We start from the raw sequence: 24311 nt of genomic DNA, 5'->3' as shown, positions 1-24311 counted from the left end.
GATCATTAGAGTCGCAAATACTTTTGATGGTGGGAAATGGAGATATCCCACTTTGTGACATGTTGATGACCTCAAATTGGATATCCACAAGTATGACTTCCATATTGGTAGAAAATGTCTTCTTTCTTGGATTTTCTATACACTTAATAATTACTTTACAAAAGAAGATGTTCAATCCTTGAAATACTAGAACAAACCTTAGTAACTTGTTGCAGGATATTTAAACATAATGTCAAACATAACCTTTTAAAATGGTCCATGATTATAATAAAATCAAATTATATAGACTATTGAATGTGTGATACCAGGTTTAGGACAGATCACTGATGAAAACATTATCAATCTTTTATGTTTTAAAAGTAGATTTTGTTAAGATTATTCAACCATACTTGAAACATCAGCATGTGGGTTTTCTTATACTAATTACATACTAATAAAAAAATGTAAATTGAACATTGAGAATATGTCCAATACTCAATCATGTTTAACCACTTTACGTACTCATATATATTTTGTGACTGAGAGAATATTTCTATGCCAGGTATGAAAATAGATAGATTCAAGTATATCATATTTTCTCAAGCCATCCAAATGATGTCCACCATTTAATTAATGAGGAAACAAGCAAGGATTAAAACGTAACAAAATTTTATCAATGACGCTGTAACATCCCTCGTGAAAAGTTAATGTTAGTAAATGATAAAAGTAATTATGAACAAAGACTTTATTTGAAAAATATATATAACTCTGTTATTAATTTTATGTTAATTAAAAACAATTGTGTTAGTGCTATTTGAACTGAGCTTATGATTAAATCATGGTTAGTAACTGTGGAATCAGTTACAATGGAACCCTAACTACCTTCAGGGGTAGTTGAGACCCCAGAGGAAAAGGGGGAATGCCAAGTCTGGTTGGGATCAGATGGCAGAGGAGAAAAAGAAAATGTTCATGCTATGTCTGGTTAGGATCAGATGGCATTAAGGAAAGGAATTTTCCTGTGTACGCTATGTCTGGTTAGGATCAGATAGCGTTTACTGGCGAGACCAGTGTAATTGCAGTCGAGAGGACCTGCAAGTGCTTGGGGGTGGAAGATTAAAGAGGAACTCTTCCTACGGACGGGTGGATTGACAAGCATTACAAGTAGGTTTGTAAAGAAACAGGTACGGCCTACTATGTGTATATTTACTTATTGAGATGTCTCTTGTATGGTTCTGTGTTAAAAGATACACTGTTCTGCGCTAAGAAGATTGATTCAGTGGAAACCCTTTGACTGTCATTCATAACCGAAAATAAGAAAAGAACACTAGTTGCTGTATATTAGACAGAGACCGAGACACTTGCATTCTGAAGAAACGAATATTAAACCCTTGCATATCTCATTCGGAAATAACAGTAGAAAAGTTGAATAAATAAGTCTTTGCTACTACAGGGACAACAAGAAATATGAACAGAAGTAATACTGTAAAAACTCCTACTTATATTTACATGTCGAAGGAAAGAATCAGAATTCTTTATTTACAGACAGAATCGAAAAGAAAAGTACAGACACTCTTTGCAAAGGAATGTATTATGCTCATAACAATATGACAATTATTTTATAAGACGGGACTGGCAAGTCTCGCAAACCCAATATATACACCGTAGTAGTTATTGCCTTATTCAAACGAAATAAAAGAATATATATATACATTGACCCCGGCCAGGAGGACCGCAAGTACCTTAGAGTCGAAGAACCAGACACTGTATTAATAATATTCATATGCACGGATTAAACAGCACAGGGTTTACGCATTCAAGATTCATAACATTTAAAAGAAATATGTATGCCGAGGACTGCATGGTAACTGTGGTTACAAGCAGTCTCAGCCAAAGCTTTCTAGTAAAAACCCTCGCTCAGAATAAGTTAAACGAGCTGGGCTGAAGCTTATTCAGGACGGCCGGAGCGCCATAGTCGAAAAATAATAAATAAACTTGGGTATAGGATTGTATACCAAGAAAACAAGGTTAATGCAGAACTTAAAACATATTTAAGGCATGCAACTCATAAACAAGCTTAACGCTGATAAAAAAAAGAAACAATGCTATTATACCGAGAACAGGTAATGCCAAAACTTAATACTTGTAATATATAGACGAGCTTGAGACGAGCATAACCCAATGGATAGCATGATAAAAGTCAGAACCGTATTTGAATAACAGTTATGCCGTGAGTCGGGCATTTAAATAGATGATAAACTGTGCATAGATACATTACTCGGTGAACCAAGCTTAGACAGAGGCCGTCATAACATGAGCCCTTAAACAAAGACTAAATACAATAATCTAACAGACGAGGGAAATGAACCATATAGGTTCGTAACTAGTAGAACCTGGTCGTATAGCGGAGGAAAGTTTGGTAGCAAGGAACTCGGCATCCCTGTTCAGCAGAACAGAGGATTAGCCACTGTTCCGAGAAAGAAAATCGAAATCAGATTCTAAGAAAGAGGATTTCCTCATACCTGTGGCAGGATGGTCGGGGCTGGAAAGTCGGGTCTTTTCCCCATCGATGTCTGGACGCCGAAAGCCTTCCCTGTAAAACCATGGAGATAGATGACTGAGAAACAGGTGAAACGACTGAGGAACGAAATCATTTAAATGTAAACAATATCGGAAATATCTTTCAAGAACTCGACTTAACCTGAGCAGTGAGTTGGAGAGTTTCTTTGTGCCTTGGTAGAGCATGGAACCCTGGTGCGGTGGAGAACCATAAGGTCTTCGGCCGAACACAGTCGAGCCGAGGACTTCGGCAGCCAAACTCTCGACCCAGAATGAAAACAATAACCAAGCCAATACAAAATGAACCTTAAATATTCAACGCATGACCCTGCCTCGTGGCACAGCCTCCGCCTTTGATCTGAGGAAGTCTGCCACCACCGTCCGATCAACGAGAAGGATCCGGAAGGGTTTGAGCGCGAAATGGTAAGACCGAGGAGCCAGCCTCGTAGCTCTCGATCACGCCACCGCACATGGCAGAACGAAGGTGAGCCGTTGATCGGGCCAGATGGATGAACCACAGCAGGCCAGTACTGCAAACGACAGTGCATTACTGTACCCATGTCTCCAAAGAGCAAGTTAGTCCGATCTCGGGTTGAACGCCATACAGGTTGCAATTAAGGTTGGTGCCAGCCCATGGTACCCGGGATCTGCTGTGGCAGCAAGTCCCATGACCGCCACAACATAAACCCATATATATATAAGAAAACCCTTTTTATAATTAGATAGGGAATCGAATGTTACGACTAATACTGTAATCAAATGAATGTTGACTATGATGATTATAAAGTGCGTGTCATGCAATAAAATATGAATGTGTCAAAGCCCGAAAGGTCTTAGGTGCATGCTGTAACATTATTACATAAACATATAAGTCAAATTCTTGGAGAATCACGGTACATGTAGATTATACGTTTGATATATTATGGTCTGGTGAATGTAGATTTACTTATATATATAAAAAAAAAAATTTACCTATGTTTTAGAGCATGACAGACGCAATACACAAGGATTAAAATGTAACCAAATTGCATTAGTGAAGAGAATTGTGTTATGGATTTTGGCAGGGGAGTTTCTCCACATGCACCTCTCCAAGGTTTAAACCCATTAGCATTATGAGAATACATATTGGAGTTTGAGAAATAGGTGGTTACAATTTTATCTGGAGATGTGAAATTAATATTTATTTATTGTTGGTCACCATCATGTGCAAATATACATAGTAGGTATCAATTATAAGAATGCTTCGTGAGCAACACAAGGTGGTTATCTTGGATAATTATATTTTTTTCTGGGATGGGATCCAAACTATGGTTGATTAGTTTGGTTTTCTGGGATGGGATTCAAATTATGGATGATTAGTTTGGCTTTTTGGGATGGGATTCAAATTATGATTAGTGTAAGTTTATTATGAGTAATTTTTTTCAATTTATCATGTAGAAATTTCTATTTTAATTTGTCATAAATTAAAGATTAAGTTAATGTTAAACATTTAAAGACTTGTATATTTTTCTCATATAAAATATTGAGATATTTTAATTATAAGAATTGTTTCTCTCATTCATATATACATATATATATTACTTGAACATTGAAATATTTTATTTATGGTTTTAGTCTTTTTTTTAATGCAACATATCAACTCTATATTAAAGTAATTATATGTTGCTTTGCAATATAGATCGTATTTTTTCTAGTTCTCTAGATTTTAACCATAAAAAGTTACAACATCAAAACACACACACACTAAAAATACACTAAATATTAAAAATAAATAACCACTAAATTTAAAATTTAATATATCAATATTATTTTCATGATTATGAAACCAAACTGCAATTTTTTCCAATTTAACAATCCTATCGGCGTACCTTTGCATCATTCCGAGACAATTTCTAGTTTATTCTTTGGTAATTTGTCTCATCTCTAGAAACCTTTCCATTCCAAGATGGTTTGACATATATAATCTTTCCATTCCAAGGTGGTTTGACATATATAATTTGTTTTATATTATGTAAGTATTATTGAATATCAAAATACTTGACCATGCTCAAGCCCAAGGTGATTTATTATAAAAAAATTATAGGCTCAAGTTCAAGGTGATTTATTATAAAAAATTTATACATATAAGTTTTATTAGAAGTTCTAGAAGTAGTATTGAATTATTGAATATGAATCATGTGTAATGTGTTGTGGTGCACTTTGATTATCACCCCCTCTCTACACATACACCACAAGAAGTTCAAGTCAAATGTCATTATATGTAAAATGCATGTTATCCCTTGCACATAAGTAGCATGCCATTATATATAAAAATCAAGCTAGACCTTGCACTTAATACTATAATTTGAATTTCGATAATTTTTTGGGTATTTTTTAATTTTTTTTATTTTATCACTTAAAATAATATATATTTTATTTTTTAAGGAGTGAGTAAGGGTTTTATATTAATAAATGTTTGATTAGGGACCAAAACTCTTAAATATATTTTTATTTATAAAATATTTACTAACAATAGTTTGTTCATGAAGCTTGTTAGCTCTCAAGCAACAATTTCATCTTAGTCTAAAGATATATCCATTATAAACTCTACAAAAAGTCTCAAGTATACAACAAAATTTGCACAAAAACATAGAAAAAATTATTTGTAAAAGGAACCACCCAAAGACATGAACCTCTAGACTCAACAACAATTTTTTACCCTCGACATCAATCCCCCTTATGCGATGGGTTCTTCTCCTTTCAACAAAGACATGGGAGCCATCACCTCCCGAAGTCACCTACACATTTCTAGCCCTGGAAAATCCCAAAGAAGACACAAAAAAACTAAGTTAATGCACTTACTTTGCAAACTTCCATCAATTGTTCCATTTTTGCTTGATGTGTGAACAATTTTTCTTCTTGTAAGAGCTGAAAAGCATTATGTGTTGACTCCCCATTAATGGCAGTATAGAAGGTCAATGCTCCCCATGTGTTTCATGGCATGTGCTTAAATCTAGCGATGTGTCTGTTTACTAACACCTGCGGGTTTTGGTGTAACGACAATCGTGACTCCAACAACTGGTATCAGAGCTAGGGTCAAATATCCACTGTGCAAGCCGCTTAGTACCATCGCCTTACTCTCGTAGCATTTGTTAAAACGTTGGTTGTTACCCCTAGCGCTGTTGAAGGATCTGTCTAGGAAATAGCTGAGGAATGTTGGAACTAAAAGACAGTTGCTACAAGAAAAACAAGGTCGTGGATCTATGTTGAAACGTGTTGTTGGAGTTTGAGACATGGAGATTCATGGAGTTTGGAGTTGAAACGTGGTGTTCGTAAGTTTGTTTTACATCAAGCTTCCACATATACGTCAAGTTTTTTATGAAATCAACATATGTATGTGTGAAATGTGAAAAGGTTAAAACATTATATATGTTTTATATATTTATTATGAAACATATATAATTATATGTTGGAATTTTGAAAAGTATATTTTAAAAAGGATCAGGAATTTTGAAAAGGGTATTTTAAAAGGAGGAAGGTCATTATTACCAAATTTTAAAGAGTAATAATTAAAGTTTTATTTTTAAGTGGAGTTTTTATGTTTTGGGGTGTGAATTTGATTGAAAATGGAGACAACAGTTACAGATATGGAGAAGTTGAGCAGGGCTAATTTTTCCCTGTGGAAATCACAGATGGAGGATATACTGATTTTAAAGGATCAGTATTTTCCGATTGAGGGCACAACAAAGAAACCCTCATCGATGACAAATGAAGAGTGGAATAAGCTAGATAGAAAGGCGATTACAACAATTCGCCAATATTTAGCAAAGAATGTTTGTTTCAATGTGTCTGGAGAAAAGATGGCAGAAGGATTATGGAAGAAGCTCCATGATCTATATGAGAAGAACACATCATCAAATGAAGTGTTCTTGATGAAGAAGCTTTATAATCTCAAAATGAAGGAGGGTGCTTCAGTTGCTGAGCACTTGAATGCATTTAATATTATTACTAATCAGCTTTCCTCTATTAAAATCATTTTAGATGATGAAATTAGAGCCATATTGTTGATGTGTTCTATGCCAGATAGTTGGGAAAATTTAATTGTAGCTATGAGCATTTCAACAACTACAGGGACCCTAGATTTTGATGATGTCAGTGGTAAGTTAATGAATGAGGAATTGCGAGCAAGTCAATTGCGGAAAACCAAGGACGAGAGGCTCTAGCTCTAGCTGATCATGGTAAGAGAATGGATCGAGGCCAGTAAGGGTGATCAAGATCGAGAGGCCGATCAAAATCAAGGAGAGGCAGAATCATCTGCTTTCATTGTGGCAAACCCAGGCACATGAAGAAAGAATGTCGATTCTGGAAGAAAGGACAAAAGGATCAGAGACCATCCAGTACAAATCACAAGTCATCCAGCACAAATGAAGGTGAGACTATTGTTGTAGCCACAGATGGTGATGTGTTGGTTACTGTTTCAGTAGAGGATGCATGTGTATATACATCTAGTAGTAGCTTTGATTGGATCCTTGACTCTGGGGCATCTCACCATGTAGCCCCATGCAAAGATAGTTTTGTTTCATATAATCCCGGTGATTATGGTAGAGTGCATTTGGGAAATCATCATTTTTGCAGTATTGTTGGAGTGGGAGATGTCTAGTTCAAGATGAAAGATGGACAAGATATATTGTTGAAATAGGTCAGGCATGTACCAGAAATGTGCATGAGTTTAATCTCTATGGGACGACTGTGTTGGGTTCTGTTATATTCTTTCCACGACTAGCCCACGTAGTTAACCGGGGGGTTAGAGGGGGGGGTGGTCACAGGGGTTTGACGTGTACTTGTAATCCCACTTTATGGGGTCTGGGGCAGCGCCCCAAAAAATTTTGGTTTTGGACCCTATGTTAGGTTGGGTGGACCCACATATGGTTTTGTGCATGATTTTCACACATGTTTTTTCGACGCGATGGTTTTCGGTCCATGGTATTGGATGCTTCGACATGTATAAATATGTATTATAACATTGAAATGAACATAATGAAAAATCAAGCTGGTAGTCCCGGTTTTGGGATCCAGGGGAAAATCTCTGTGTATATGTGTTTTATGTGTTATGCTCTCACATTGTTTATTTTCTGTGTTATTTAGAATTCGTATGTTGGTAATTTATGTACAGGGTTAAAACCTACATTTGGTATCAGAGTTGTTTTGGCTTCAAAGGGACACCTTTGTTGCTGAGGGGTTTCGCTTAGGCCTGTGGTAGACCCTGTTCAGTGGGAGATCTGCGAGATTGATTTTGGTGGTGAAAGAAGATGGCGAGGAGTGGAAAGATAGAGATCAAGAAATTTAATGGTCAAAGTTTTAAGTTGTGGAAACTCAAGATGGAGGATCTATTGGTTGATAAAGATCAGTGGATCACAGTAGATCCGGATATTAAACGAACGGGAGTTCTAATGAAGAATGGAAGAAGTCTCAGATTCAATATTGCTAAATGTATCAGGGGAAGCTACGGTGAAGGCTTTGTGGGACAAGCTAGGGACTTTGTACCAATCTAAGTCTCTGGTGAATAAACTATTCCTACGGAAAAAGCTTTATAAGCTGAGGATGAAAGATGGAGACTCGGTGACAAAGCATCTGAATGTATTTAATACTGTGGTAAGTCAGTTAGCATCTGTTGATATTAAAATTTCATATGAAGATAAGTGCATCAGTTTGTTGTGTTCTCTACCAGTTTCATGGGATAGTCTGGTTATTGCAATAGGTAGCAATTCAACTGCCTTGTAGTTTGATGAAATAGTCTCAGCCTTGCTGACGGAGGAGATGAGATAGAAAAATATGGAGATCCAGAATGGTGATGCCTTGTCTATACGAAAACGGTCCTAGAATAGAAACAAAAATAAGTCATCGAGTGGGAGATCTAAATCTAGAGGGAGATCTAAATCTCCAGGAAAACCTGTAAAGGCGGTGTGCTGGAAATGCAGAAAGGAAGGCCACTTTAAAAGGGACTGTAAATATAAAGCTCCTGAAAAAGGAAAGGGATCTGATGAGGCTCCTTCTACAGAGGCAAAAACCACCTCAGATGAAGGTGGGGATGTGTACTTAGCTTCTTCAAGTACACATGTAGATCATGAGGCATGGTTGATTGACTCAGATGCATCCTTTCACTTCACTCCCCATAGAGAGTGGTTCTGTGAGTATGAGAAATATGATGGTGGTGATGTCTTCTTGGGGGATGACAGGAACACTAGAATCATTGGTCGCGGAAAAGTAAATTTGAAGTTGCAAGGTGGAAGGGTTAGAACACTTCCGGGTGTTCTGCATATTCCTGCTTTGGCAAAAAATCTGATTTCTGTAAGAAAGTTGGATGATGCAGGTGTAAAAATAGTGTTTGAGAAGGATACCTGCAAAGTTGTTCGGGGAGCATTGGTATTGATGCAGGGAGTTCGAATTGGAACTTTGTATAAGCTGCAAGGTAGCACTGTTATTGATGGGTGCAACAGTTTTGTGGTTCCCGAAAGTGGAGTAGAAAATCTAGTGGTCTCTGGAGAGAAGACCATGTTGTGGCATCAAAGGCTTGGACATATTGGAGAGAAGGGCCTTCGAATAATTCATGGTAAAGGTATAGTAGAAGATATGAGTAATAGCTCTCTGGATTTTGATTTTTGTGAAAATTGTGTATATGGGAAGCAGAATCGAGTGAGTTTTCTCTCTGGTAGTAAGAGGGCGAAACAGGTATTAGAGCTTGTGAACAGTGATGTGTTTAGACCTGTGAAGGTTTCATCACTAGGTAAGTATGTGTACTATGTATCATTTATAGATGAATTCTCAAGGAATACATGGATACATTTCCTTGAGAAGAAATTTGAAGTTTTTGACAAGTTTAAAGAATGTAAGGCTCTCATGGAAAATCAGATAGAGAAGAAGATAAAGGTGTTGAGGACAGATAATGGTGGAGAGTTTTGCAGCAAGGAATTTGAAGAATTCTATAAGAAGTGTGGTATAACACGATAGAAGACTACTCCATATACACCTCAACAAAATGGAGTTGCAAAAAGAATGAACAAGATGTTGATGGAAAGGGCAAGAAGCATGCTCAGTGGTGTCGGGTTAGGACAGGAATTCTGGGCAGAGGCGGTGGATACTGCATGTTACTTGGTCAACAGGTCACCTTCATTAGCGTTGGAGGATAAGAATCCACAAGAGGTATGGACTGGTAAGAAACCCTCTCTTTCACATCTAAGGGTATTTGGATGTGATGCATATGTACATGTTCCAAAGGAGAAACGAACGAAGTTGGATAGTAAATCTGAAAAGTGCATCTTTATTAGGTATGAGGATGGTTTAAAGGGTTATAAGCTTTGGAACCCAGCAACAAGGAAGGTTGTTTACGGCCGAGATGTGGTGTTTAGAGAGGTGAAAGGTGTTATTAAACATGAAGTCCAACCAAAGGAACCTGAGAAGATAGAGTTTGAGATAAAGAAGGAAGAATCAAACTCTACAGCAAAGGAGGAATCAGAAGATGAAGAGCCACAAACTCCGGGTGTAAGAAGATCAGTTCGAGAAAGAAGGTAGCCAGAAAGGTATAGTCCATCTGCTTTCTATTCAAATTTTGCTTTATCTATTACTGATGATGATCCCAAAACTGTAAAGGAAGCAGTAGATTTAGAGGATGGAAAACTCTCAAAAGAGGCCATGGTTGATGAAATGACATCTTTGCACAAAAATGAGGCTTGGGATCTAGTGGAGTTGTCGGCTAGAAGGAAACCCATTGGCAGCAAATGGGTGTTCAAGAAGAAGACAAGTGCAGAAGGAAAGGTGGAGAAATACAAATCTTGGTTGGTAACAAAAGGTTATTCCTAGGTGCCAGGAATTGATTCTGGTGATATTTTTTCTCCTGTTGCCAAGGTAGCTTATATTAGATTACTTTTATCTGTTGCTGCTGCTTTTGATTTTGAGGTAGAACAGATGGATGCGAAGACAACATTTCTTGATGAGGATTTGGAAGAGGAGATCTACATGAAGCAACCTGAAGGCTTTGTGGTGAAGGGTAAGAAAGAACTGGTATGCAAGTCAAAGAAGTCTCTATATGGGTTAAAACAGTCACCAAGGATGTGGTATTAGAAATTTGATACATTTATACGAGGACTTGGCTTCACCAGAAGCAAAGCAAATCACTGTGTGTATTTAAATTAATTGGTGGATGTGTTATTTATCTGGTCATGTATGAGGATGATATGTTGCTGGTTGGAAATGACAAAGAAATTATCCAGGATTTGAAGACCCAATTGTCCTCCAAATTCCACATGAAGATCTTGGTGCTGCCAACTATATTTTGGGCGTGGAAATTAAAGGAGATTGGGCAAAGAGGAAGCTCTGGTTAATCTAGAAGAAGTATGTCGAGACAATATCGCAGAGATTTAATATGCAGGATAGTAAACTGGTGAAGGTTCCTATTCTTGTAGGTGTAAAGTTATTTGCTGAACAATGTCCCAAGACACAAGAAGAGGAAGAGGATATGTCCCGTGTTCCATATGCAAGTGCAGTCGGTAGCCTGATGTATGCGATGGTCTGTACTAGACCAAACATTGCACATGCAGTGGGAGTATTGAGCAAGTTTATGTCAAAACCAGGGAAGGGGCACTGGATAGCAGTGAAGCAGGTTTTCAGGTATTTGTGTGGCACTAGTGATTATGGTTTGTGCTACCCAGGAAGATCAGGATTGGACAGAATGTTGGATATTTGTGGCTTTGTTGATGCAAAATGGGCTGGAGATCTGGATCAGAGAATATCTACAAGTGGATATATCAATGTAAACTTTGAAACGAGAACTATAAACTCAAAACAGGAACTCTGGCCAAAAAAACCCTGAAAAAACATCAAAAACAGTGCTAAAAACGAAAAGTGTTGATGCTGGTATAACACCTTCTTTTTTCTAGGGTAAATTTTCAACATGTTTTAAAAATTCCAGTGAAACCCAATTTTTTGTGCAAAAATTGTCCAAAAAACACCCTCAAAACGAAGTGTTGATGTTCGAATAATTTTTTTTTCAATAGTAAAATTTGTGCAAAAAACACCCTCGAAACGAAAAGTGTTGATGTTGGGATAACAATTTTTTTTTCAAGGGTAAAATTTCAACATTTCGAAATAATAGTGTAAAATATTTTATCATGACCCCGAGAAACATTAAAATTTCAAAAAAATAATGAAAACATAAAATAAAATAAAAAAATAGAAATAAAACAATGAAAAAACACAAAACAAAAATAAAATTTAAAAAATAATAATAAAACATAAGTAAAAACATATACTAAAAATAAAACATAAAATAAAAACAAAAAAAATCAAACATCAAAAATAAAAATCAATCATAAAAATGTAAAAAAAAAAAAAAAAATTAATATAAGAATTAAAAAACTAGAAAAAAAATTACAAATTATAAACAAATAAATAGTGAAAAAAACATATTTAAAAAAAAAATTGGAAAAAAAACAAATATGTAAACCATAAAAAAATTTGGGAAAAGAAAAAAAAACATATTAAAAAAACTATATAATTAAGTAGTAAAAATAGAAAAATTAAAAAAACATTAACAAAAAACTAAAAAAAAATAAGGAAAATTAACAAGAAGAAATTAAAAACTAGTCAAATTAGGATTAAAATGATGATTACTTAAAAACAGAAATGTAAATATATATATAAGGCAAAAAATAAATAAAAAAATGTTAAAAAAAAAAACATTATTTCATAAACCATAAAAGAATTTGAAAAAAAAAAACACACAAAATTAAAAAATTTATATATACAAAATTAAGTAAGTAAAAATGGAAAGATTGAAAAAATCATTAACAGAAACTAAGAAAAAAAAAACCAACAACAACAACAACTAAAAAAATATCAAAATTTTAAAAATATATATCTTTTCCAATTAAAAAAATAAATTAATTAAAAAACATTTTAAACTTATCAAAAAAATGTGTTTTTGATTGATTAAAAAAAAAAAATTATTAACATTTCATTATTTATTTAAAAACAAACCAATAAATAAATTTTAAATATAATGTTTTTTTTAAACGAAATTTTGTTTTTTTATTTGAAAAAAAAAAGTATTAAACAATTTTAACAAAAATTATTAAACATATTTAATAAACAAAATATATTTAATAATTTTTAATAAACATATTTAATAATTTAATAAACATATTTAAATAAATATTTAATAAAAACATTTTTAATAAACATATTTATAATTAAAAAAAAATTATCAAACAATTTTTTTTTAATTTTGTTTTTATTATTAAAAATAAAAAATAAAAAAATTTAATGCCCATGGCCATACCACCACCGAGCGGCGGGCGGACTGTTGGGCGATTCTGGGGATCGCCCAACGGCCCGCCCGCCGCCCAGTGGTGGCGCGGCCATGGGCGGAGGGCTGCGTGCAGCGCCTCGATGATGCCATGTAGTATTTCTGCATCCATAAACAAGCCATAGCCATGGGTACAAATATAACCAAAACCTGCCAGGTGACATTTGACATAACTATAATTATGCCAAGAAGTTGTATGGTAGTGGCAGCAAAACCACCAAGTCTGAATGGGATATCTATGTCTACAACGCTTTGATCTATTGATACACGGCTCAAGATTCGACCAGTTGGTTTTGAATCAAAGAAAGACATGGGTGCACAAAAGATACATCGTAACATATTGCTGAATAGTTTTTGGGATGCCTTCAGTCCAAAGGTTGCCACAAGTAGAGCCCTTATAAATACAAATATCATGCTACCAAATGCTAGGCCCATATATACTAGAAGAAGAACAAAGCTACTTATCCGGGCTGATTCTCCATCTGTCTGTGGATTTTCCCATGCCATCCACTAGTTACTTCCTATTTGCAGTGCCTGAAATGATGCCTAGGATAAAATTATCAAAGGTACCAAGGCACCTTTATAGGCTGCAGTCATGTAAGACCAGTACACTTGCAAACTGACATTCCCTCTTTCTCGCTCTTCATCTTGGATAAGTTGTTTCTTCCTCATTCTCTTGGCTTTCTTGTCCTCCTTTTTCTTTTTGTAAGAAGATGATGCCTTATCTACTTTCTGTTTTGGTAGATTGCTAATTTCACAAGGTTTTGAATCATCTTCTTTAATAGCTCCAACAGATGAAGACTTGACTTCTTCATTTGGTTCATCAACTATATATTCAGCAACATCCATTGCTTCTATGGCTTCATGGTGCGCTGATACCAAAGTATTGAAATCAATGCCCACTTGTAGAAAATTTTCATATTTATCCACATGTGTTATTCTGCCATCCCTAAGTACCTGCAAAAGGCATCAAGTTTCGTTTCCTCACATAGATATTATAGTAATACTGGACTGAGAAAAAAAATGCAAGATATCATAAAAACAGAAGCATCCTAAATACCCCCATCTCTAAAGAATAGCGATACATAAGGCAAAAGATGAAAGCTAATTTTTAAAAATTCATGCATTCACTTTACAAATATCCTAATGAAATCATCAGGTGTGGATAAGCACTTATAAATGCTTTAGGTCCCTCTACCTACCTAGTCAACGAGGTTTGTAGCTAGAGCCTTTAGGTAACTAGGCCATCAGCATAAAGTCTACTTTCAATATAATGCTTTTGGAGTAACATGATGAAGCACATTAAAGACTTTGAATCCTAACGCATAAGGTCCAACTTTAATAAAACAACAAGCACCAAAACTTCCTTTGATCATGACACAGGCTTGGCCTGGATGAGCCATGTTAATTATTCTTTAGTTGCATAATGCGTTCCCCATTCAACAGATAGACGAGACCTTTTAAGTCATTGCCTCAACTGCATTACCTAAATATCTATATTTCTTTTTCAAAAAGGCTAAGCATGCTCATAAATAGGAATATGTATAAAAACCAACTCAAACATGGTTGCTACTGGTAAGCCAGAGATGTAGCTTGATAGTTAATATATGGTTAGATGTTAGCATCTGACATGAAATAACAGTGTTAAAAATATCAGAAGCCAAGGTTGATATCTGATCTTTTGAATAACATCCATGCAGACCAATGGATTATTAGGTCTGTTGAAATCACTAAAAACAAGTAATCATAAAACATAAGCCAAATGATAACCAAAAGCTCTAGTTCAAACTTTTCATATGCTATTTAAAAATAAGTACCACTATAAGATCAGCCATCGGCAAAAATTCAACTTGATGGGTGATGAAGACCACAGTCTTCATAGCCAAAGCTCCCAAAATGTACTCCTGTACACCAACATCAAATTATCAGATAAAAGCATTGGATTGATTACTTACAATTCAAGTTAGGGCTCTATGCAACAATATACATTAGTCTCCTGCAATGCCTCCTGAACACAACACCTCATCCATATACAAGCATAAAATGCCAACAAAACAGTGATTTGGAAAAATGACATCAAAACACATTGAACTTGCCTTGAACAACTCACTGCCAATGTGGGCATCCACTACACTAAAAGGATCATCAAGTAAGTATATGTATGCATCCTGATAAAGTGCACGGGCAAGCCACACTCTTTGCTTTTGTCCACCACTAAGATTGATGCCTCTCTTGCCTATGATCGTTTGGTCCCCATGGGAAAATAGTCCCAAGTCCTTTTTCAATGTACAAGGTTGAATGGTGTTCTTGTACCTTGCCTTGTCCATTTGACCACCAAAAAGAATATTTTCTTCTATATTCCCAGTCTAAATCCATGCAGACTGCGACACATATGTTGTAGTCCCACTAATTTTTACCTGTAATTCAACAAGCTAGTAATTTATCAACTTGTTTTCAGTGAGGTAATGGCATCTTGAATTTCATGTGATATATCCGCTGATGGAAGCATTATGGAAAAATTAGAACTAAAAAGCAAGTTGATATGTTTTTTTTGTTTAGCTTCGATGGCTACTGATAGGAAATTATGAGTGGTTTTGAAAATTCACAAGCCCAAGTTTTCAGTTGAGCAAATGTTGTGACACTGCATCCGTGGCCCTTTAAAGGGCCAGGTATGATCATATTAATAGTTTAAGGAACCATTTTATTAATGATGAAAGATTCAAAATAAAGACATTGCAAGAGTACCTACTTGACCCAATACTTTGGGTATCTCTCCCAAGATACAAGAAAGGAAGCTTGATTTTCCAGAGCCAACAACACCACAAACTTCCACTTGCATGCCCCTCTTCACTTGTAAGTTTATTCTGGATAAAGTTAACTTCTCTGTAGAAGGTTCCCAACTAAAATCCTCGTCGTTGATTTCTATTGCAAACTCTAATAAACTCTTTGGAATCGAAATTGTTAGGACCTGCGGTTCTGCCCGAGGTGCGACCACGTTCGGCAGCGAACGAGTGGTTGGAGAAATGTGAAGAACAACTCTATGAAAGATGTGCAATGGAGTCATGTAAATATGCGAGCACAAGAAGGTTGAGCGAGGTGTTTATATAGGTGTGGGAGCGTGGAGGATTGCCCATGGGCCGACCTATGACTTGGAGCAAGCCGACGTGTATTTGTGATGAGCATAGGGGTTTGTTATAGCGTGGAGGACGAGTCAACCGAGTAGCTTAACTCACCTTGCACTCGTATAAGTTAGCATTGCATGGAGTTCATTTGGCAATCACATCTTCGACTTCGAACAAGGAAAAAAGGCGTAGTTCAAGAGATACGAGGTGCAGGTTTAGTGTAGCCAGATGCGCCCAAGTCTTGGGTGAGGTTACATGAGTTGAACGCATGATGTATCAAGTGAACGAAGGCGTTGGGCGAGGAGCGCCCACCGGTCGAAGAGTAGGGCATGCACGGGTGTGGGTGCCCGGTTTGTGCGACGACTTGGCATGGGTTCTTGGGCAGCTTGGGTGAGCACCCACCCGCAGAGGTGGAGAAGGGGACTTGGGTGAGGTCTCTCACCCACCATGCAGAGATAAATGAAGGGTGTCCTGGTGACTTGGTGGAGTCACCCGCTCGTCGTGCACAAAGACAAGATTCGGTTGTGAAGTGTGGAAGGCAGCTCATGTGAGGGCACACCCACCCGCCTTGGGCAAGGAAATCTTGGTTATTGCATAGAGGTGTGACAAGGTTGTAAATTTGGCTAAGTATGAAACTTGGAGTTTCCAAGTATACTTGTAAAGCTTTGTAATATTGAAGAGGCTGTATAATATATTATTTGGGCAGACTCATTGTTCAGGGAGTTGCCCCTCCCTTTATACTATGCAATTGTGTTCTTCATGTATAATTGTTGATGTTAATGATGAGTATGGGTGTTCATTAGTATAAAGGAAACATTAATAATACTTGGTTGCGAAACACAAACTAAGTAGGATAAGTGGTTAGGTGTAGTCCACGAGCATAAGTATTGGTGAAAAGAAAGTGTTCGGTGGTGCGCACCTCGCCTAGCACGATTGAAAGACTACCACCGGCTTGGGGGCATGACAGTTGGTATCAGAGCTAGTTTGAAGACTTGGAGGAGTCTTGCAGGAAGCTGGTCAAAGTTTGGAAATTGGTGACAGTGAAGCAGGTACTTGCAGGTGAAGGAAGCTGTTTCACATACAAGTGGAACAAGGGCTAGTTCAGGTTGCAGGCATCTTGGTGAAGCTGTTGGATGGTCGAAACTAAATTGCAAAGAAGAAGGAAGCTGTTAGCAATAGCAGCTGAATCTCAGGTTGGGTCTAGTCATAGTGCGAAGGATGCTACTATGGCATTCATTGAAAAAGTGTTAGAGAAGATGGAGGACTTAGAGGCTTACTGGACTAAGAAGATGGACTTGGTCGAGAAAGATCAAGAGGCCAATTCAAAAATGAGGGAAGAGCTCGATGAACTCCATACTCAACACAAGTACACTGATCTTATGTGTACACAACTTGAAGTAAGGGTCAAGGAGATTGAAGAGAAAAGAGACCAGGGTCTTGCAGAGATCGTGAACTTGCATAAATCTCTTGACAAAGCCAGAGATGAGATCGCGGTGTTGAAGAAGGCCATGAGGCATAACTCAGGTGGAGGAGTGCCTCATGTGAAAGTCAAAGAACCATAATCTTATGATGGTATAAGGAGTGCAAAGACTCTTGGCAACTTTCTATGGGACATGGAGCAGTACTTGGAATGATTGGGTCTATTTGATGATGAGACGAAGGTGAAGGTCGTTGCTCAGTTCTTGACAAAGGATGCTAAGATGTGGTAGCAAAGGAGGATGGATCAGATTGCCAATGGTAGTGCTGGTGACATTACTTCATGGGATGAGATGAAGAAAGATTTGCAGACCCATTTCAGTCCTCAAGATGAAACGTGGGAAGCAAGGATGAAGATAAAGTTCATAAAGCAGACAGGGAACCTTCATACATATCAGCAGGAGATTGCAAGTGCGGTTCTGGAACTTCCTGACATGGCAAAGAGGAATAAGGTGTTCAATTTCATTATTGGATTGAAGCCTTGGGCACACAATGAAGTGAAGAGGCAGAGGATTAGAACACTTGAGGAAGATTTTGCTCCTATGGACAGGTTGGTGGAGCATTATGATGAGACTTCTGATGATAGGAAGAAGAAGTCTGAAAAGCTGAAAGAGAAGAAGAAGGATGATGCTTCGAAATCGAATGATAAGTCAAAGACGAAGAAAGCCTTGAAGTGTTGGATCTGTGCTGAAACACACACGGTGAAGAACTATCCTTCTAGAACGAAAGTGACTGTGATTGCACAATCTAATGCGAAGAATGAAGAAGATTTTGTGGGGATCATGCAGATACTTGGTGCTGCTACTGCGACAGAGGTGATCTCTCGGAGGGATCCTGAGAGGAACAAGCTGGAGTATGTTCGGATGAAGGTTGGGGGTGCTGATATACTCACTATGGCAGATAGTGGGGCCTCTCACAACTTCATGGGCTAAGATATTGCGAGAAGAATTGGGCTGAAATTTGTACCAGTAAAGGCACAAATGAAGACAGTCAATTCTCCTCCTGATAGTGTTCTTGGTGTAGCTAAAAAGGTGGACACAACACTAGGTGAGTGGACAGGGAAGGTAGACTTCACTATAGTGTGGATAGATGACTTTGAAGCTATTTTGGGGATGGAATTCTTGAAACAATTCGATACCTTGATTGTTCCACATTTGAAGAGACTGTACATTTACGATGGAAGGGAGGATGTACCCATTGGTGTACCAACCATTGGAGTGACAAAGCCTGATTGTGAGTTGGCATTGATGCAAATGGAGGATGAGAAGAGGATGGAAGATATGAGTAAGCAATTGTCTATGGTTGATACAAAGCTTACCGAGCAGTCATCAGTCATCAGGACACTTTCAAATAGTATCTTGGATTTGTCAAGAAGGCTAGAAGTGGTTGAGGATGATGATGATGATGATGAGGCATATGTGAGGCCGAATGTCTAAGAGGAGGATCGGGTCACTTATCTACAGAGGATGGAGATAGAGAATCCTGACAGATGGATTGAGATGATTAGTGAGGGTGAGCCTTCAGGCTCTACTCCCTCCACATCTTCTTATATGGGAAAGAAGATGGGGCTCAGTGTTAGTTTCTCATGGCAGTGAGTCCTTAAAACAGGTTGAGCAGGTATAACAAATGGTGTAGGGATGGCTTGGCATCAAGCATCATGACATGTTGCAGATGGGATGGAGTTTCCATGGACCTGAGCATGGGTGAGATTCTTGGTGAGTCTAGGATGTGGTAGAATTTGAGATAGACTAGTGAAAGCATAAGGAGGGACATTCTTATGATTTGAGCGTGACAGTTGGACTAATCACCCGACTAGTTCAAGTCATGAGGGCTAGCAATGTACCAGAGAGATGTTGACATCAGGCAGGCAGGAAGGATGACAGTTCACAGGATGGGATGAAACATGATTGAGATGGGAGTTCTACATATGTTGCAGGGATGTTTGCAGTATGTGGAAGAGTTGACGTCATGGACTGAGGATGAGACAAATATTGTTGATCTTGGTGGATGGCTACCAGGATGATATGTTGTCGAGGACGACAATGACTTCAGGTGGAGGAGGATGTTAGGACCTACAATTTTGACTGAGGTGTGACCACATTTGGCAGCGAATGAGTGGTTGGAGAAATGTGAAGAACAACTCTACGAAAAATGTGCGGTGGAGTCATGTAAATATGCAAGCACAAGAAGGTTGAGCGAGGTGTTTATATAGGCGTGGGAGCATGGAGGATTGTCCATAGGCCGACCTACGACTTGGAGCAAGCCGACATGTATTTGCGATGAGCATAGGAGTGTGTCATAGCGTGGAGGACGAGTCGGCTAGGTAGCCTAACTTGCCCTACCACTCATATAATTTAGCATTGCATGGAGTTCATTTGGCAATCACATCTTCAACTTCGAACAAGGAAAAAAGGCGCAGTTCAAGAGTTATGAGGTGTAGGTTTAGTGTAGCTGGATGCACCCAAGTCTTGGGTGAGGTTACATGGGTTGAACGCACGGTATATCGGGTGAACGAAGGCGTTGGGCGAGGAGCGCCCGCCGGTTGAAGAGTAGGGCGTGCACGGGTGCGGGTGCCCAGTTGTGCGAAGGAGTGCCTGATGGTTGAAAAAAGGCGTGGGCATCTAGTTTGCATGATGACTTGGCACGCGTTCTTGGGCAGCTTGGGTGAATGCCTGCTGGTTGTGTGAAGACAAACATAGAGGTGGAGAAGGGGACTTGGGTGAGGTCACCCGCCCACCATGCAGAGATAAACGAAGGGTGTCCTGATGACTTGGTGGAGTCACCCGCCCATCATGCACGAAGACAAGGTTCAGTTGTGAAGTGTGAAAGGTAGCTCGTGTGAGGGCGCGCCCGCCTGCCTTGGGCAAGGAAATCTTGGTTGTCGCACAGAGGTGTGACAAGGTTGTAAATTTGGCTAAGTATGAAACTTGGAGTTTCCAAGTATACTTGTAAAGCTTTGTAATATTGAAGAGACTGTATAATATATTATTCGGGCAGACTCATTGTTCAGGGAGTTTCCCCTCCCTTTATACTGTGCAATTGTGTTCTTCATGTATAATTGCTGATGTTAATGAATGAGTATGGGTGTTCATTGGTATAAAGGAAACATTAATAATACTTGGTTGCGAAACACAAACTAAGTAGGATAAGTGGTTAGGCATAGTCCACAAGCATAAGTATTGGTGAAAAGAAACTGTTCGGTGGTGCCACACCTCACCTAGCACAGTTGAAAGACTACCGCCGGCTTGGGGGCGTGAAAGAAATAGTCACATCACTAGGCAACTCCTCCTCTTGTAAGAATCCCAAGATTCGATCCAAAGACACTTTGGTCTGTGCAATCATGGATACTAAATCTTGGAAGTTTCTGAGAGGCTCCTGGAGTATTCGGAAGGTGGCCAATGCAGACAACACTTCACCTATAAGGAGTTGGGTGCCTAGCAGTATACAAGTACCAAAAGTGACCACAGAGACAAATATGGGTGATCCACAAGAAATGAATGTAACGAATGCTTGCGCGTACAGGGATTTTCTGAGCCAAATGAATTCGGTCTTCCTCAAGTCTTCTAATTTCAGTCGATACCGCTCCTCCCATGCCTACAACTTCATTATCCTCATGGTCCTCAAGCACTCTAAAGTGGCCTTCATCTTGTCATCCTTGGAGGCCATTAGATTGTCTTGATACTCTTCTTGCATCTTGGCAAGAGGGGTATTGATAAGAATAGAAACAATGGTGGCAATGAGGGTGGCAAATGCTGCCACTCCTACATTCTTGAATAGAACTGCAAGAGCCAAGATTATCTGCATTGGAAGCATCCAGATGTCATTCAAATACCAAGAATAATACCCAATCTGCTACACATCCACTGCGATGTAATTGATAATCTCCCCACTGGTATGACTCTGCCGCGCCGAATTGGACAAGCACATGCCTTTCTCATAAACTAGTGCTGTTAAAGCAGCACGAACGTGCATTCCCAGGATGTCTACTCCCAAATACCACTGCCTGGTGGTCACAATCTCCACCAATTTGGCAGAGAAAAACACCGAGGCCAAGACATAGCCCTCGTTATGAAACAACTTTTTCCCGCTTAAATAATCCACGAAATAGCTTATCGAGAAAGGACCCGCGTATGATACAATGGTATTCATGCCTGTGAAAATGCCATTCTTTAGTGCCTCCCTCCAGAAGGACATGAAAATCGCTCTGGTTAAAGAAGGTTGTTCGTTCGGATTCTGGACCTTCAGTTTCTCCCGATTGTCCTTGAGCACATTATATGAACTCTCGGCTCGATCTCTCGGTGCCAGCAATGGCACGTCCTTGAGCTCCAGCGGTCTCTTGGCCCCAATGGCCAGAATGGGATTCAGCCACGACAGAGTTGCCAGGCTAATAATCCCGGCTCCGCTGTAGGGAGTCACATGATCGCATCCGTAGGACTCTTCGACATAAGTCAATGAATCCAAGAGGGGCTCTTGTAGATCCGACCTGGTGACAATGGTTTCAACTCCAGTTCTCCCTCTGGCCGCAACGAAGCATAGCAAGGCCAGTGCTGGCAGGCAGGCGGTGTTCATGAGCATGTATACGGTTTGGTGCTTCTTGACTATGTCCAGGGATATAGCACAAAAAGTCAGGGCCAGCGACACTGTCCACCATGCCCTCAGTATGAAGGGTAATTTCTTCTGCCCTTGCTGCTTCCGACCCCATGTCACCACACTCATTATGAACCACACCAACACCTGTAGCGCCTGCGACATGACCACGTCCCGCAACAGCGTCGACCACTGCTGTCTCTGCTCGTCCCAGCATTCCAGCGTCACCACCGCCACTTGGCAGAGCAACACATAAATGCAGCAATAAAGCGTGGCCTTGTAGGAAACGCCACCCACCGCTTTGCGAGGAGAATCGTCTTCCCCATCAGCAATAGGGGAGCACTGGTGACCATGTTGGTCCTTGTCGAGGAAGAAGAAGAGGCCAGAGGTGCCAGCCCCTTGGCCCACGGCTGCGCCACCATCGGGCGACGGGTAGGTCATTGGATGATTCCAAGAATCGCCCAATAGCCCGCCTGCCACCATATATTTTAAATTATTAAATTATTAAATATTCAATTATAAATATGTTTATTAAAAATGTTTTTATTAAATATTTATTTAAATATGTTTATTAAATTATTAAATATGTTTATTAAAAATTATTAAATATATTTTGTTTATTAAACATGTTTAATAATTCTTATTAAAATGGTTTAATAATTTTATTTTTTTTCAAATAAAAAAACAAAATTTCGTTTAAAAAAAAAATTATATTTAAAATTTATTTATTGGTTTGTTTTTAAATAAATAATGAAAATTTAATAATAAAAAATTAATTTTTTTTTTTTTAAGTTTAAAATGTTTTTTAATTTTATTTTTTTTAATTGTAAAAAACACACACACAGATATATATATATATATATATATATATATATATATATATATATATATATATATAATTTGAGCTTACTTTTGTCTTTTTAGTTTTTTCTAAATGTTTTTAATACTAATTTTACTAGTTTTTAATTTATTTATTTTTGTTAATTTTCTATTTTTGTTTAATCTAGTTTGTTTTTAATATTTTTTTCCCTAGTTTTTGTTAATGGTTTTTTTTAATCTTTCTATTTTTACTTGCTTAACTTTATATATGTATATTTATATTATTTTTTTTTACTTTTTTCCAAATTTTTTAATGGTTTATGAGATAAAGTTTTGTTTTTAACATATTTTATTTTTTTTGTTTGTCTTCTTTTATGTATATTTTTATATTTGTTTTTTTAGCTAATCAACATTAAAAAAAAAAAAAAAAAAAAAAAAAAAAAACTTGAAAATTCGTTAAGTGATCATAATTAAAAAAAATAAAAAATTGACATAATAAATTTTAAAGTGTGAAAAATAAGTTCTCTAAAAAAAAGGTATGCTGCATCTACACGTTTAAAAATCAGTATGAAAATCACTAACATTTAAAAACAAATATTTATATTTGATACATAAGAAAATTTAAAGTGTCAAAAATATGCTTCGAAAAAAAAGAAGTGTATTATGCATCACCACTTTTCAAAATCAGGTCACGTTTTCACTACCCCTATGAAATGGGTAATCGTATTGGTTATTTAAAGTGCCAAAAACTATGCTCTAAAAAAAATGTGTGTTCTGCATCGCCCCTTTTCAAAATCGAGTGAATTTTTTGCTATCCCTACGAAATGGGTAACAGTATCAGTTTCTGTTTCAAAGTTTACTGTGTAGTATGTGTTTAACCTATTTGGAGGTGCAGTCAGTTGGATGAGTAAGAAACAATCTATAGTGGCACTATCAACTACAGAGGCAGAATACATGGCAGCGACTCATGCAAGCAAGGAAGCAGTTTGGTTGCAGATATTGTGTTCAAGTATGGGGTTAGTACAGGAAGCTATAGGGATAGACTGTGACAGCCAAAGTGCAATTTTCTTGGCAAAGAACCTTGCATATCATTCAAAGACAAAGCACATTGATGTTCAATATCACTTTGTGAGGGATATGATAGAAGACAAAAAGGTGTTGCTGGTAAAGGTGGACACTTTGAAGAATACTGCATATGCATTGATAAAATCTATGAGCTCTGAGAAGTTCTCTTGGTGTAGAGAAACAATGGGCATTTTAGGGCTGGAAAAATGACTAAGCTCTCTTGTGGCCCCTTGTGGAAAGAAAACAACCAGTGGGAGAATGTTGGGTTGTGTTATATTCTTTCCACGACTAGCCCACGTAGTTAACCAGAGGGTTAGAGCGGGGCGTAGCCCCCATTCGTTGGGCCAATTGTGTAGCGGGGGGGGGGT

The 24311-nt window shown here is 37.8% G+C and overlaps 1 pseudogene; it reads right to left on the bottom strand.

Moving 5' to 3' along the window:
• Positions 1-2359: 2359 nt before the first annotated feature.
• Positions 2360-22542, bottom strand: LOC149149254 (ABC transporter C family member 5-like; annotated as a pseudogene).
• Between the last annotated feature and the right edge of the window lie 1769 nt (positions 22543-24311).

Source organism: Pinus tabuliformis, chromosome 9 (genome assembly GCF_031772625.1).
Source record: "Pinus tabuliformis cultivar Carrire ecotype Pingquan chromosome 9, CPIR1, whole genome shotgun sequence".
NCBI lineage: Eukaryota > Viridiplantae > Streptophyta > Pinopsida > Pinales > Pinaceae > Pinus > Pinus tabuliformis.
This window is presented reverse-complemented; position numbering and strand designations above follow the sequence as displayed.